The 18,034-nt window shown below is 37.9% G+C and overlaps 2 long non-coding RNA genes across 2 annotated transcripts in view; one reads left to right on the forward strand and one right to left on the reverse strand.

Moving 5' to 3' along the window:
• Nucleotides 1-268: 268 nt before the first annotated feature.
• The window catches only part of LOC134198872 (uncharacterized), a 49,320-nt gene continuing 31,554 nt past the window's right edge, over nt 269-18,034 (reverse strand). The window contains exons 3-4 of the long non-coding RNA XR_009973133.1: nt 6,821-6,906; nt 269-417 (exon numbers count right to left, since the gene is read on the reverse strand). This is a non-coding gene — a long non-coding RNA (uncharacterized LOC134198872). The remainder of the gene's footprint in view (nt 418-6,820; nt 6,907-18,034) is intronic.
• LOC110385847 (uncharacterized) lies at nt 8,591-16,436 on the forward strand. The gene is made up of 4 exons (XR_002431102.3): nt 8,591-8,846; nt 15,439-15,647; nt 15,724-15,895; nt 15,970-16,436. It is a non-coding gene; the product is annotated as an uncharacterized LOC110385847 (long non-coding RNA).

The following is an 18,034-nucleotide window of genomic DNA, read 5'->3' on the forward strand; positions in this document are numbered from 1 at the left end:
CAAATTCTATCAAGTGGAGTTGAAAAAAATATATACGGCGTTTCAATGTATTCACAATATTTGTGGTCTCGGCGCGACGACACAATATTAAATTCAATAAGGGCCCACTCACATCCCCACGGCGTGGCGCCGACATCATGAAAAGACGTCGCTTGGTTCGTTTTTTGACTAAAACATTTCAACTGTTTTATATGTTTTAAAAGGAGACTAAATTGACAAAAAAAATCTATATATTCAAAAGCAGAATAAATATTAGTAGTGACTTTAATTCAGAATGGAATTTAATTTATAGTATAACTAAATTAATTTTGTCTTAAGGTAAGTAAATGATACCAGAGATTTGTTATTCTGTTGAGTTTTACATTCCATGTTTCAAAAATTTCCTTTCATTTTCTCCAAGCTTAAGCTGCCAAAATCCTGAAGCAAAATTAATGCACTAAAAAAATGTTTGGGTTTAATTTTCGAAAGATTATTTCGATACAGTAAGTGGTATGCGTCCATGTACGCCGGCTAAAATAAACTATTTTGCTCAATATGAACCAAGGCTTGTTTCCCATTGTTTGTATATTCATTGTTTATTCTGCTCTTCAAATAAAAGTGCCGACCATGACAAACGCCTTTAAGTATACGCGCGGCAACGCATGGCGTGAATTTTCAGTATAATGGTCATCGCAGGCGTAAGGCGCGTGAATGATATCAAGAACATTTTTGTAATTAATAATATAATTTAATAAATTTCGATTATGTATTATATTTTGTTTTAATAAGTTTACTTGTTCGATTATTATGTTTCAAACATTTACTTGTTATTTAATTGGTAAGCACGAAATAGCTATCTACAAATAAGATTTGATGAGACCTCAGACTTCGCTCTTGTTTGAGTTATAACCAACGCATCAGACATGAACTCCTTTACAGTACCAGGCAATAAATATTGCACATCGATATTTAGAAAGAGACAGTCGTCTAATTTTGTTTTTGTTTTAGTGCGTTACCTGTGTCCGAAGAAACTTTTTTTTTTTTTTTATTATTGAAGGATTACTGATGGGCGAGCAAAGGCTCAGCCAAGAGGGGTGGGATTTGCTAATAGCTACCCGAGCGCCTCCGAAGGAGACCTAACAGCTCAAGAGTAGCTGCTTCGCGAATGAATCTACTACCGCATCGGAATCGCGACCCGCTGAGAAGATCCGGCGAGAAACTCAGCGAGCTGATTCATGGGTTAGGTTGCACGGCGAACTCTTTGTCGAGTTCGACGAGTACGGTTACCGAGATCTCTAAGCCTGCTCCTAGTGTTAGAGCTGAAGGCGTCTAATGCAAAGGTTATTGGATCTGATGGATCCGTAAGGACGTGCAGATGAAACACTAACGATCCCGTATATATGGAGACTAAACATCAATTAGGTAATGTGCGACAGATACAAAGCAAAAATTAACCGTCTCTTTCCCACGGTCGATGTGCAATATTTATCGCCGGGTACTGTACCTATAAGCGCGATAAAAAAAGACTATCTTGATTGCAGTTATCGGAACAGTCGCCGTCATAGAATGGCTTATTTAGATCTATTTTCGGTGTAATAATAGACTCGTAGTTATTTGAAAATATGAGCACAACAGAATGAATACCTACACTAATAGGTAGAATTGAATGCGTTATGACGCGTTGTCACAGCAGTCTTCGAGACTCCTACAGCGTGCCACGCTCTCTGCGCAACACGGAATCGTGCGATTATTCTGCCTTGAGCCATTGTCATCTGACATCTTCACAACAATTATTTCATACATCGACCCTTATTTCACGGAATCCGTCCGCATTACCTTAGACAACATTCGGACATGTAAGCAAACATCTTAATGCTTACTAATGAAACATTTCTAAACACGTTGATTGATGAGATTCTCCGCGCACGGGTTTTGTGTAGCAACGCATTATTCTATTCATAAGTCGCACTGCGGGAAGTCGAACATCGGCGTTGGTGGTTTCGCTATTGTTCCGGGCGGACACTGTTCGCCAAATATCTCTGTTGGTTTTTTTTTTTTTCGTCCACGATCGCTTTCTTTTCTAGTGGTACATTTGAATTTTATGTATTTCAGACGACGCAGATGGATTTCCATTAGGAGTGAATGATTGGGAGGTCGACAGGCCCGGGAGTGACAGTGTCGTGCGGGGCCCGTCCCGAGGGAGCGAGCGACTCCCCGTAGTCTGAATGCGGTGCACTGCTTGCAATTAACTCCTCTGTCGAGTATTATCTCGGCATTAGATCGACCTCGCGACGCCGCATCTCCCGGCACCCCAGAGACATCTGTATCAATGCCATAACACACAGACGCCTACCCTAATCGTGACTAATGTTCACCGAGATATATTCCTCAATTCAATTAAGACACTGTTCGACTTGATATGTGCGGCCATAATTTACTATACGAACCCACGTGCGGTAGTGAATGCATTACTCTTTCACGATTCTCCTAATTCACGAAAAATGTTTTAATGTTTTTCAATTCTAATATGAATATGTGTGATAGTGAACACAATGGAATGAAATCGGCATGCGAGCGAGCGGCTGCGCTTGCCAATATAAAAGTTAATCATGTTAGTTGCGACGCGATAGGGCCGGGTGTCGCGATATCATTGTCCCAGGTTCGACTCGGGCCGCCCCCCGCGAGGATGTGTTGCTTATTTAATGCAACGATGCACACGTAAACATCTAAATAACTTTTGTGTGGCACTTCTCCCCTACCCTCTAATTTTACTAAGTAGCCGTATCTTACAAATGTATTGGGGAGGAATCATTTATAACAGAATTTCGTTTTTAGTGGACTAGTCTAGGATTGATATCGAGTTACGTTGCTTTTTAAAGCACCATATTGATTTTTTACTCTTGAATATTTAATGTTTTTTTTATTTTATTGCTTAGATAGTTGGACGAGCTCACAGCCCACCTGGTGTTAAGTGGTTACTAGTTCTAAAGTCTAAAGTCTCTAAAGTCTAAGTATAGTTACAACGGCTGCCCCACCCTTCAAACCGAAACGCATTACTGCTTCACGGCAGAAATAGGCAGGGCGGTGGTACCTATCCGCGCGGACTCATAAGTGGTCCTACCACCAGTAATTACGCAAATTATAATTTTGCGGGTTTGATTTTTATTACACGATGTTGTTCCTTCACCGTGGAAGTGAATCGTGAACATTTGTCGAGTACGTATTTCATTACAAAAATTGGTACCCGCCTGCGGGATTCGAACACCGTTGCATCGCTTCAACACGAATGCACCGGAAGTCTTATCCTTTAGGCCACGACGACTTCTACAACGTAAATGTGCCACACACCTTGAGATATAAGTTCTAAGGTCTCAGTATAGTTACAACGGCTGCCCCACCCTTCAAACCAAAACGCATTACTGCTTCACGGCAGAAATAGGCGGGGCGGTGGTACCTGCCCGTGCGGACTCACAAGAGGTCCTAACCAGTAAATGAAATAACCATGAATGGTTAAGTATACGAATTGTTTTGAAATATGTTAAAATTATAATATGTTGTGTTAAGATATGTTGAGGCTTGGGGAGAGTACTTAACGGTAGGCAGCGGCTTGGCTTTGCCCCTGGCATTGCTGAAGTCCATGGGCGACGGTAACCACTTACAATCAGGCGGGCCGTATGTTCCTCTGCCTACACGGGCAATAATAAAAAAAAACTAAATATTATATAGCTATAATAAAATAGCTCATAAAATTTTGTGTCTCCTGAAGTTACTAATATGGGCTCAGCGTCACGTGTTCCACCGCCGAGGTTTGTTGTACAGCTGCAGCTAAAAACAAAACAGGATCATGATGCTATGTCTCCAGGGAGCTTAGAACAGCAAACAAGGTTAAACGAAACCAAGTCATATACATGTGTTACGATTTTTAAATCCAGATGCAAAACTTTCTTTTTCGTTATAATATCCATTGCAATAGTCGAGTAAATGTTTTTTTAGGCACTACCGGTGTTTGTACTTTAGCGGAGTCCAAAGACATACATTCAAATTCATAATATTATGTATACATATCCTATCTATATATCAATACGTGAAGCAAAAACTTTGTACCCCTTTTTACGAAAATTGCGCGGACGGAGGAGTATGAAATTTCCCACACTTATAAAGAATATAGAGAATGAGTGCAGAATGGTAATATTTTTTTAAATTATGCATAAACTTAACTTAACTTAACTTTAAGCAAAAAAAAAGCATTACACAGACATTTGACAGACACACGCATGCATAGGTACTAATGGTTTATAGTCAAATTTTCTTAAGTAGAGGTCCCGCAGTAGTCGAAATTCGACAGTAACTAATTGGAATTGTAAGTTTGTACACTATTATGATTGTATTTTATACTTCTATAATCACACATTCGCCAGGACTACACTATAAAAAATATTAACAAAGACAAACAATAATTAATCTCAATTTGACAACAGACGTCAAGAACAAAAGTTTGACAATAAATAGTATGCATGCGTGTTGCGTCAAATACATGGTATGTAGTGTGTGTAATGTTTTCTTTATTGATTTAATGTATCTTTATTGCATTATTTAAAAAAAAAAATTAGCATTGTGCACTTCTTCTCTATATTTTCTATAAGTGTGGAAAATTTCATACTCCTCCGTCCGCGCAATTTTCGTAAAAAGGGATACAAAGTTTTTGCTTCACGTATTAATATATAGATGCTTATAATCTGTAGTCAAATTGAGAATAGACTAATATTGTTTGTCTTTATTAATATTTGTCTAAAGTCTAACCTTGGTGAGATCTGTGATTATACTCGTAGAAGTATAATAGTCTTTGACAATAGAATCATAATAGTGTACAAACTTATAATTTCAATTATTCATAGTCGAATTTCGACTACCACTAGAAGTTGTAAATATCTGAATCGACTAAAAGCTTATATGTATTTGTAGTCAATTCTTCTGAGCAACTTATGGAACTAATTGATGTAGATTAGTAATAAGTAGAGTGCATGATAACGCTATCCGAGTGGATCACGCACGGACATTGCAGTTCAGGCATCACGCGTACATGCCGGCTGCTATAAGCTCATACCCTATAGACACTGCCAATCTCCTGTCACGGATTACGCAACGCGACTGACAGCCTCCCGATTCGCAACGAAAATGTGTTAATCGCTCACTTTCACGGTCTACGATTCCAAATTAGATTAGCACGATGACAATAGTGACATCTGTAGTTGAATGAGAGTCGTCATATTTTGACAGGTATACTCAGATATAACGTACCCTCGTCTGCCCACATACATGTGTTCGCTCGTCCCGCGTCGCCTCACCCAACGTTCTCTGACAGTATATTTTCGTGACAAAAGTCTTGATTTCACGCGGCGCGAACATTCATCCGATTGTCGTGAATTTCGTTATCTTGTAGTATAGAGCGTGTGAGGTGATATTGAAAAAAATAATACGTTCGGGATTTGAGGGCTCCCATGTGCGCCGAGCTGCTTCCTTTCAATCCAGCGCTTTTACAAATGAAACGGGGATGATAAATTTGTTTAATGTATACAAATGTTTGGACATTTTTATTTTGCTGTCGCTTAAGTGTAGGTGACATAATTTAGTTTGCCATATGTTAAGACGTTACGTCGTTTGGTATAGGAAGTGGAAAAAAATGCTTTACGACTTGTGACAGAATCGATAACGTGCAGGCCTTTTTGCACGCTCCATCCCGGTACGAGGCCAATAAACAACAGGAACTTTTTGTTAAGAGACTCAAAACAAATGAGGTTCTCGAATGGATGCGATAAGAGACGTAATGAAATGTAATTTATGAGTTTTCGACGAGTTTTCGACATCAAAACTTGTAGAGGCTTCAATACCAATTTAAATCGATCTTAGCAACTTTCATCTCCGTATTGACATGCACATTCTAAAAAAGTTAACAAGTTGTGCGACAGCATTTTTTTTTACTCTGTATTTGTTATATTTAAGGTAAGGAACACGCATTTATCCGTTAAATTACCGATATTACTAAATAAAAATTTGCCGGCTCATTAAACAGGGTTTAATTCGGGGTTTCCGTCTAATTGATCTCTGGCCCGAGTAATTATTCACAGGGGGTATATAAAGTAATTATTGCTGGGTAGCCCTTTTTCCTTGTCGCAAGCCTCCTCCCCCTCCTACCCCGGCTAATCACCCGCGCCCGGTGTCAATGACGGCTCGCAACTGTGTCTTGGATCGCGATGACAGGATTTTAATATATTTTGTTGTTGTATGTAAATTCGGTTGCAGATGGTGCCCGAGACCAGAGAACGGATGATGCTAAATATCGCCCGCAAATGCTCAGTTCTTCGTTTTTTTTTTTACTTTAGTAAACTTAGTGTAGTACAAAGATTGTAAGTACCTACATCGAAGTTTAACGATAGGATAATTGCCTGACACGAAATAGACCGTAAGTAAAATTAATATTGCGTAAAGTACCTACGAGCCGTAAGAAAAACTCAACAAGACGAACAGGAGATTTATATTTGTTAAAACGAAGTTGTTCATCTTCATGAGGCCCGACATTTCATTTCTGTCTAGGCAGCCGACAAGTGCTAACCCTCCTCGCCCTGCCGCCTCTCGCCCGTCCCTCGCGAAGGGCTCCCCTTGTTATGCATAAAATTTTGTCTTATTACTTCCAACTTTGCCATTATATTTGACGAGACGAAGTTGGCAAGTTATTTTGTTATTAAAATTTTCGGCCGAAGACGGCGACAGCGAGATAAATCTAGTTCGAATGTAAATTCGACCGCTTAAATTACGAAGCGAGAACTTATTTGATTTAACAAACCTTAGGATTTGAGGATTAGTGTCGGAAATCGGGAGGTCGGGGCTGCTTTCGTGATTCGCGCTTTGTTGTCGCGCCACCGACTGCGGCTGGAATAAAGAGGCGGGTAAATGGGATCGAGCGGGATTGTAATAAGTACCTTCGTATTATGTAGCATAAAGCCGCTTCAAACTTACCGACGACGCTTTGTTTGAATTTGTTACGCCCTCGTACCGAATAAAGTTTCAGCGTAAATAGCCTAGACGATACTCGGCGTTATGTTAGGTTTGAAAACAATTTTAATATCAATTCCAAGACTTCGCATGGTCATCGAAAATATCCAATTTTTTTTGGTAACCTTTCATACCCCTGATGTTTGTGCGTCGTTCTTTTAGAAAATCTTGACATGAATCCAAAGATGTTTCAATTAGTTTCAATAAAACTAACAGGTATTTAAGTTATAGGTGATATATAGCAACACGTTGAAGCGACGATTGGATTATATATTATATGTTATACATGTTGTAATATAAGATATGAGTCGTCTATTATCAAAGGTGGCAATCTGTGCATTTGGACAAAAAAATGTTATTGATATGTCAATACAGATTGATTTGAATATAATCGTCTCCTTCAAAGAATACGGTTCAAAACCTGCATTAAATAAAGGTTAATACTTAACCTGTTATTTATCTAAGATGTCGTTCAGAAGAGTTTTGTGACTGCCAATAGAATACAAAGTCAATAATTCGTTTTTCTGATTTACCAATAATTGTCCAAAAGTCACATTGCCGGCTTTGATAATAGTCGACTCATATATAGAATACAATAAACGAATTGATGAATATCTAATCGCTTTATTTTTGAAGTCAACGTTTTTAATGCTTTTAGATTCTACAGAAATTATTAAATTACATCCAAAGGTAGCAAGACGTATTATCGCTGATAGCTTAATAAATTAAGTAATACATTCGACTTGAGTACCTACATACAGTTATTAGAGAATATTTCTATTTACTGACGTGGGCTGCTTCTATGGTGTGATTGTGAAATTCATGTGATTGTATGAAACTGATAACCAATATTACTCAACTGAAATCGTTGGCTAATTGATCTTAATTCCAATATAACATTTATAAGATGAATAAAATACTTCAAAGCAAACGAATGAACAATTAAATACAAAATTTGAATCGGCAATCAATGAACAAGGCGATGTATAGTAAAATTAAGTGAGCGTCGTATTTGTAAGCAAAGTAATTAATGGAGAACGTTTCTAGAAAGTAATGAAATCTCAGGGTGGTAGCGTGGTAGCGGCGTAAGTAACATCTGTTCGCTTTGTCGCGACAAATTAACACAGACTCGAGCAAACTGAGCCAAAGCAACGGCCCATTCTCAGCTTAGAACGAGCCCTAAAGCTTCCCTTAAACGCGTAGCCAGCTGCTTGCAACACTAAATTCAACGTTACAATGCTTTGTTTTAAAATTTGTAATCATTCTCACATTTTACGATGGCGAACGGTCCGTTTCGGAAAATTTGATACGACTATAAACCCTGTAATTGTGTTAGCATTCCAGTTAATTAAAAGTTATGAATTTTAAGGCGCACGGCTTTACTACAACTCCGACGTTTGCCGTCTGTTTAAAGCGCTCGTATAAAAACGTGATGAATTTCTTTTTACTGCTTATATGAGAGTTAAGATAAAGAACCACTGTTAATTACCCAATAAAAGTCTACATTACGTATGTACTTGTCTGTTTGTTTGTTATCAGCTAGACTATTAAGATGTAATATTTTACTTTTAATGAATCCTCAGATTTCATTATTGAAGTGCGTGCGCGGTTATAAACTTACATAATATAATTCATGAAGCGTTATTTATCGCGTACAAAATACAAAGGTTTTCGCTAAGCATCTGCTTACGTCATAAAAGTGTATTATGTCAATAAATAAAAAAAAAAATAAGAATAATGCCGAGTCAAAACATTAGTTTCCCACAACGATTAAACAGCCGCGAGTAATAAAGGGCGTCTGAAAACACTATGGGTTGGTGAGTTATGAAAACAAACACACATTACGCTTACGTACGAAATCTCGTACCAACTAATGACGTTAAAGTGAGGGGTAAAAGTAACAATGTTAGCAGTCATAGTTCGGGTGTGTGCGCGCCAAAACTTAGGTACAGGGTCATAAATACCGCGGCGGGGGTCCTTGGCTCCGGGTCTCACAATCGCCGCCGCGTATGCGCGTGTTAACATTAGCTCCGAGCTTAATTCCTTGTAGCCCTAACTGTTAAGAGGGTACCCCGACCTGACACCGTGATAATTAACTAATTACTTTAAATAATAACTCTCCGTACTCCACTCTCTTGCCGGCCTGGCTAGCGTCTTATGTTTATTAGTCATTTTGATATTAGATTAATGAAGTTATGTTAATAAATTTATTGCTTTTTTAGATGCCTCTAATTAGGGTTGATGTATAATAAAAAAAAAAAAGAATTTGTTGCGACTAAAGCACTCATCAATCAACATTAACAAGTACCTATATTTAGCACAAATGTTTGCTCGTCACTGTACAATCTTTTATGATAAGATTTTATTCATTTTGGATTTTATTATTAGTGACTAAATTAAAATTGAAATTAATTCAAATATTTTATTTCAGTTTTGCTGTTAAGATAGTAGATTAAGTTCCTAAATGATTTAGATTAATTAATTAAACTTAGACTGAACCTATATTCTTGACATATATTATCAAGTAACATAAACGGTAATACAAGTATAAAACAATTGAAGAAATCTTCGTGGCATTCGTATCTAGCGATGCATCGGTGTTCGAATCCCGCAGGCGGGTACCAATTTTTCTAATGAAATACGTAGGTACCTACCAAATGTTCACGATTGACTTCCAAGATGAAGGAAAATAACATCGTGTAATAAAAATCAAACCCGCAAAAATATAATTTGCTTTATTACTGGTGGTGGGACTTCTTGTGAGTCCGCTCGGGTAGGTACCACTAACCTGCCTATTTCAGCCGTGAAGCACTAATGCGTTTGGGTTTGAAGGGCGGGGTAGTCATTGTAACTTTACTGAGACCTTAGAACTCATAACTCAAGGTTGTAGATGTCTGGAGGCAGTCTCCTTCCTGTGATGGTCACGGGCGATCTAAGGGGGTTGAGGCTGCGCCGCACGCTACCGTCACTCTAGCTCGCTGGCACCAGGAGGACGGGACGGCGCGTCGGCGGCTGCGGACTGCGATGCGGTCCGCATTTTCATCGTCGAACATACTGTGGAAGAGCAACCCGGTCGGCGGTGTATCGTGTTCCGACCCGGCAGGCTGGTTCTGGCGCAGCGGGGTATCCTGGAACACCAGCGGCATCACTTGGGCGGCCTGGTAGGGCCGCCGTACCGCGGTGACTGACGTCGTTGGTCGTCGACTCGCCTCGACGACCCGTCGGTCGGCTTCCTCGGGGTGGCGCCCCGTGTCTGGTTGTAGTGTTGACCGCGGGAACCCCCCTACTATGACCGGGTTTTGACCCCGGACGGAGATCGGACGTCGGGTATAAGAGTGCAAGGGAGTCGTTTGGTGGGTGGGCCCTAAAATTCCTTGGGCCCGCGGTCTGCTCCCAACACCTTGCAGATCGTCAAGTCCCACATACCCCGCGCGCCCACTAGGAGCGGGGACTCGGCCCAGAAAAAAAATAAATAGGTTGTAGATGTCTGTGGGCTCCAGTTATCACTTAATACCAGGTGGTCTGAAAACTCGTCTACCGATATAAGCAATAAAAAAAATTGAAATAAAAATGATTAGTCATAAATAGAAGTCATGATGGTCCAAAAAGCTAGATGTCCGGCCTGCTCTTATCGATCGACGCGGCGATACTAGAGCTCAAATCCCATGTTACAATAGCAGCCGAGCAGAGCAGAGTTTGCTATTATTACCTAGAAACGCTGCGTTCATACACAGTGCGTATCCAGAGATCCTGGCATTGGAATTAGCTTTCATCCACGGTGTTTCTTGAACGTGATTTCACTCACCACTAAGTCAGCCCTTTGCCTATGCACCTACAAAGACAATAAGAAAAGTAAAAGAAAAAAGACGTACCTATTACTTGTTGATATATTCAATGTGCTTTACGTCATACAAATACAAATGTATTTTATACAAAATCGCAATATACTACTATCATAGATAGATAGATAGATAAGTATGAAAAAACCCCTTTATAATTTAATACTAGTGATCCCCCAGTAGTCGAAATTCGACTATATTTAATTGAAATTATAAGTTTGAACATTATTACGGTTCTATTGTCAAAGACTATTATAATTCTATAATCACAGATTTCGCCAAGACTACGCTATAGACAAATAATATGAAAGACAAACAATACCAATCTATTCTCAATTTGACCACAGATTTTAAGCAATAACAAAAGTTTTACAATAAACAAAAGAGTATACTCATGCGTGTGTGTGTTGCAAATACATGGTAGTACGTGTAATGTGTTTTTATTGATTTAATGTGTTGTTTATGAATAATTTAAAAAAAAGTAGCATTTTGTACTATTTTTCTATTTTCTCTATAAGAGTGGGAAATTTCATAGTCCTCCGTCCGCGCATTTTTTGTAAAAAGGGGTACAAAGTTTTTATTTCACGTATTGGTATATAGACACTTATATATGTTGCTGCATTCGTGTCATATTATAAAATATGATAGGACACAAGTTTCAGGGATGAATCATTCGTCAATCAATATAAATAACCCATCAAACTCGTCTCTCAAGTGTAATAAAAATCAAACCCGCAAAAATATAATTTGCTTAATTACTGGTGGTGAGACCTCTTGTGGGTCCGCACGGGTAGGTACCACTAACCTGTCTATTTCAGCCGTGAAGCAGTAATGCGTTTCGGTTTGAAGGGCGGGGCTGCCGTTGTAGCTATACTGAGAACATATATCTCAAGATGTCTATGGGTTCCAGTAATCACTTAAGATCGGGTGGGCTGTGAGCTCGTTCACCCATCTAAGAATGAAAAAAAAAGAGAAAAAAAATAGATATCTATAGACTCCCCTTACTTAACATACGTTGAGCTGTGATCTCGTCCAAAAATACAGTCAAAATATGAAGGTCTCTGAAATTACATAAGCGCGCATACGATATTTTCATCGCATTTATTCGCCAACGTCTTCCTATTTTAAATTTCCTAAAAGTCCTCGTATTTAAATGTATCACAGGACATTAAGCAAGCAGCCCAACTAAAGTTTAAACTAAAACGAAATAAAATAGATTTATTTTGTGGCTATTTTGTTGAAAACGTGTTAATGGCCGGCAAAGTGGCCATATGCATAACATATTTATTCTTATAAAAAAAATGGAAAATAATTTTTTTTTACGTTATCAAAATAAGTATGTATAATCTGGGATAAATCACATACGGTTATCTGATGGTACAATAGGAAACATACTTAGCACGCCGAGACGGGTAGCCTACAAACCTGTTTGTCACATGAATGTTTGCCCGATATGGGAATCAAAGCCACGACGCTCGGCCCTGCACTCAGGGGCGCTATAACTACTGCGCTACGGACTTAGGCAACAATCCAAATTTAATTCTTTGAATAAATACTAGGAGAATTGTTTGAGATGATACCATCATCTCGTTTTTACCATCGCAACGCCCGCCACCGGAGTAGAGCTGATCCATACTAACTGTAGCCACTGCGTTCGTCGAAAGTGCGCTTCCAGAGATTTTTTTGCCACGTACCATCCGGCTTTGAAATGAGGTCCCCTCCAAGTTGTTTCCCTAGCGCTATGACATATCCTTCTTCAAACGAGGCTTGTGGAGGGTACTTAATGATAGACAGCGGCTTAGTTCTGCCGCTTGCATTGCTGAAGTTCATGGGCGAAGGTAACCACTCACCATCAGATGGGCCGTATCTGTCTACACGGGCAATAAAAATTTAAAAAAAACCGTTTATGAAGCATCATTTTTCAATAATGACAGATCAAAAATACAGTAATCATTCTGCAAATTGACACCGGTAATGATAGAAAAAACCATGCTCAGCCTACAGTAAAATTAGTTCCTAACGAAGCAAAGATTAAGATGTTTATTCACATAGTCAAATATTTTTTATAGCATGACAATACCTAGATTGGAACTTACACAATATAAAGTAAAGAAAATCATTTGAAGATACTTGTTCGAAGCTGTTGTTAATTTAATATTGACTAATGCTAAAATCATTCGATGACTCAGATTATCTTAGTCTCTTAGGTTTTCCCAGCATTATTAAAAACGGAACGTCAAGGAAGATTAATTATATGATCTATTTTGTTTTGTTAAAACTTACTAAGGTCGTAAAACCATATCTAGGCTGTCAGTTTGGATTGAAATGTTCAAAACACTATAGACCAAATTAAAACAAATGCAATGAATGGTTTCCGTCACACTGGAAAGTGGGATTTGGTCGTTATTTGTTCATTAAGGCGGGGCTATACCAGTTCTATGTAAAGCCTACACCCTCGAGCACCTACTCTATTGACTTTCTTCCGTCACTTTCTTATCGAGTTATGATAAATGGTACTCACCAAAACAAAATCAACCCTATAATTGAACGCTAAAAGTAAATTTTCCCCCTACAACATCTTGTGAGCATAATTCGTTTCACCGCATCGACGTTACTTCTTAAATAATAAAGGCTCTTTGTAAAACTTTCCCTTCTTGAGCGTTCTAAAGCTTTTTGGTATCCAGTAATTAATATTCATGGAGTCTCGCGCCGGAGGGGCCGTGTAATTAATAAACTTATATGATACTTTTGTTTACAGTGTCATTCCTGAAACATTGGGGAGTTTTCGAGAGCCCGGAGTGTTTGTTCCGATGTTCGGCATTAACGTTTTCTCTTTCGTCTCCCTTTCTAAGCCTTCATATTCATTATGTTATTGTGCATCGTGATTTACATTCAAAACTAGATCGAAATAATGACGACTTTTATAAATCGTAACGATGTATCGAAGCGTCATTTAATTTAACTAGAAGGCTTTTTAGTAATTCGACAAAACTTCCGTAATAAAATTATCGAGCATTGACCGTGGTCGCTGATAAGAGGCGAGTGGGCGTGGAGGAGCAGGGGACGCGCGACCGGACACAGCTTCGCATGTTAATACACGTTAACTAAGATAATCCATAAAACTAACCAAAGGTGCCGAGGTGTCTTCACAGGCCGCGCGATCGATTCCACCAAACAGTTAACTCGCTGATTAAATCAAATCAGGGTATAAAGTTATTTTTTGTTTTTAATAATCCCACAGCTCTTAAAAGCAACGACATTGATTAATTAATAACCTAGCTTTTGCAGGAAAAATACTAAACAAAATAGAAATATATCTCTTTTTGTAGATTAGGAAACGAAAAAAATTATAATTAAGTAAAAAAAAAACAAATATCTGATATACTCAGATTGACAATAATTTCCATTGCTTATTCATCAATGAAACCAAATCCCCTTCGAGCACTTAAGCACTTAGCTCCAACATATCGACTCTCAATGCGAGACGCCAACGCCCTCGGGACACTGTGACGTAGTAAAAACTCGGAGGAATCGCGAACCGCGTGAATACTTATTTGTCCCGTACGGCGTGCGTGTAACTGTCAGTAAACGCGAGTTTAACCATAGTTTGAATTGTGGTGCGACCGGGCTAAATCTGGTAATATTATAACAAGTGAGGAGTAAAGAGTCGGCGTTATCTCTTATACAGACCCGATTCCTGACCACTTTAATGGGAAAAGCATGTTAGAATTAAACTAAACAAAGACGACGCATCAATTAGGGGCTCTTTTCGTTTTTTTTTTTGTTTTGTTAAAAAGGGCTCAACTTTTTAAAACTTGTACTTCGAGCCAGTTGGGCTCGAGTGGGTTCGTTATTTTTAACTGTCTTATTTGATTAGGTCAATCTGAATGATGCTTGTATGAATTTCAATTAAGAAGATAAAAAAGGTGAAATCTTGCGAACATAATTTTTAACGGTCTACACGAGTAAATGTCATGATAACCAAATTTTAGATTTCGAATGGGACGACTGATTCTTCATTTCACAATTTTATTTGACTCCGACTTAATTTTTACATTAGTGATATTATAACATATAAGCCTAAATTTTGTTTAAAATCCAGTCCAGATGGATCGTACCTGTGAAGCCCAAATTCTCGGACATAGAACTGAGAAATGCATTTAGGTTTCAGTTCACTATGATTCAAATAATTAATTAATAAAGTCTAGTGACAGGCTGCTTTTAATTTAAAAAAAAAAAGTCAACTTACACAGCTACGGAGGACCTCTTGTTATTTATTAGCGAAGAGCCGAATCGAATCATTATACAATTATGTTACTAAAACCAAGCCAGGACCGCGTTTGATTTTAAATCGTCCAATAACATTCTTTAGTCAAATAAAGAATCAAATTAACGATATTGTTAATGGAGCGAAAAACGAACCACACAGGATGCAAGGTTCTGCGAAAATTATATTTTATAATAACGACCCAGGTGCGTTCAGACAGCGTAGAATTATCGATTGTCAAACAGTTTGCTTTGTTGATGTGAGCAGCATAAAATCATAACGCTCGAAATGATATTTTAATAGCGCCAATGCGTTGCGGGGACAGGATATTATTCAAGACAACTCATTGTACGTACGTGATGGATGTGATGAGCGCATCCGTGTAGGCCGAACCCTAAAAATGAAGTGCAATAAAACCAAGACGATAACACCGCTGTAATTAAGACGAGGTAAATATATGGAACGCATTGACGGATCGTAAAGTCGAAGAATTCAAAACAACAAACTGCAAGGTACAGTTTACGATGGTGACCGAACCGCTCTTTTATTGTTGTTGTAAAATTCACGATCCATTATTAATTATTACAGGCATCATTAATCTACTAATCTATTTAAGGACACGCGATAAGAATCTCATTTAAAGTATTGAATGAAGAGTGTTCGTAGTGGACTCGAGATAGGCTTAAATTAGCTTTTGAGGCCAGGTGGCATTACCAGAGTTCTTGATTCGGAATATTGAACATTCACCCGTCTGCGCAAGGTTCGTATTACTGTGTCGCGTACTGGTTATTAGGATGTTACGTCGCATTTAACATGGTGCCTGATTTATTACAGGTCGGTGTTTAAACGACAAATGCATCGAAACAGATAGGAGCGACATGTCCGACATTGGAGGACCGATGTTGACCACTACAGTTGTGACGTACACCGCGTTTCTGACCACGGACTGAACTCAAGATATCACAACGGCCATTATTCGATAAAGATACATGTATTCATAGTTAATTTCATAAGTTCAAGTATTTCTAGTAAAATAATTAGTACTACTTTATACAAGGGTCATTGGCCACAATAAATAAATTGCCGTCATTGGCACAGTAATTTTTGTATAACTGATTGTGAGTCTGATGGATGGGATTATAATATTGTCTTTTTCACTTGAACTAACATAATGATAGTTTTTGCTTATATTAAAATGTGTTTGACTAAAAATTCAGCATTGTAACAAACCTGTTCAGAGCAGCTCAGTTACTTTATGGAGATTGAATTCAAACAATTTATTTGAATGTAGATTACTTGAGTTTTGTTAGTGGCACCTTTTGCTGATCTACTTGTATATTTTAAAGTCGAATTATGTATATACCATACGCTTCTCGGAGCTGTTCTATGATAAAAAAATCAATGAGTTAAAAATATTAATACACATTTAGATCAACATGTAAGTTTTAATTAGTATTGAAATATCGCGATTACAATTTTCTACAATATAAAGAATAATCTCGAGATAAAACAAATTTTATGAAAACTAGCTACACGTACATCGGGCCAATCCAAAGACCGGATGAGAGTTTCTTTAGTACATAATCTTTACAACAAAACTGTGATCAGATCACACACTAACGAAGGCACGGCAACACAAAGATAGATTTAAGTAGTCCAGATTATATAATATTAAATGAGTCTTTGGAGACGATATCGATACGAGAGTTGTATACTGTCGTAGTAAAATCATTAAGAACTTCAGTTTAGCGGAATTAAACATTCAAATATGTGTACTTACAGTTCGAGTCTTAATTTCTAGTAAAAAGCAAATTGGTTTAATGAAAAGAGATAATTTTGATTTGTTAGTTAACGATCTAGTTAAGGTCCAAAAAAATTGTGAAGATGAACACATTAGAATCTTTATGGGTGGGTGAATTAATAGAAATTGCTTTCAGAGATTGATTTTCAATCGGAAAACCTTTGGTTGGATGTGAGATCATCTGTAGTAGCGAATTACAAAGCTTGGGTTACGTTAATTGCTTAATTCAATATGTTTGTTTAGTTATCAATATCATTTAGAAGAACTATCAGAGTTTCTGCTTAAAAATAGGTGTTAATTATATTTTTTGCTTTATAGTGTAATTTATGATAGGGTTTTGTTCGCTTATTAACTGTCTCCATGCGGCTTAATACAAATAAATTTGTTCAAATCGATAATTTACTGAATACTGTAACTAAAGACCAAAAATAAACATATATGGCTCAGTTAAAAAAGATAAAACTCATAGTTCGAGATCAGAACCCGCAGTCAAGTAAATTACACACAGAAACATAGCGTTGTAGATTTTTTTGTTTCTTAACAAAAATGCGACCATTGGCGGAGGGAGAGATGGCGGCGAAGATAAGAAGGCTGGTATTTCACTAAATGGCACCAGCGAAATATCTAAACAACCATTCTTATCTAAGAATCGTTTAGACACACTATCAAGCTAAAGAACTTAAATGATCACGATGTGAAAAATAAAAGGGATCGCTTTGGTAGCAGACACAGATGCTACAGAATGTCGCGTAGTTTGAGACAAACTTAGTGGTAGGTACATAGTTAGAATATATGATGACTGACTCGGTGGAACAGTTGTTAGGACCCCCGACTGTTGCGACTAGAGTCGTGGGTTCGATTCCCATATCGAGCAAACGTTCGTGTGATGATCAAGATTGTTTATCCTTTGTCTGGGTGTTTGTTATATATTATATCGACGCTTGAAAGGCAAACGTGACTAAGCGACAATGCATGAACTTTACAGTAGACTAATTTAAAGTTGAAATACCTGAACAAAATTCCATTTTAACGTATCTAGCTGTAGTATTGAAATTATTTTAATAGACCTAGAAATATATTTTTTTTGCGGATCGAATA

Source organism: Bombyx mori, chromosome 1 (genome assembly GCF_030269925.1).
Source record: "Bombyx mori chromosome 1, ASM3026992v2".
In the NCBI taxonomy this organism is placed as follows: Eukaryota; Metazoa; Arthropoda; class Insecta; order Lepidoptera; family Bombycidae; genus Bombyx; species Bombyx mori.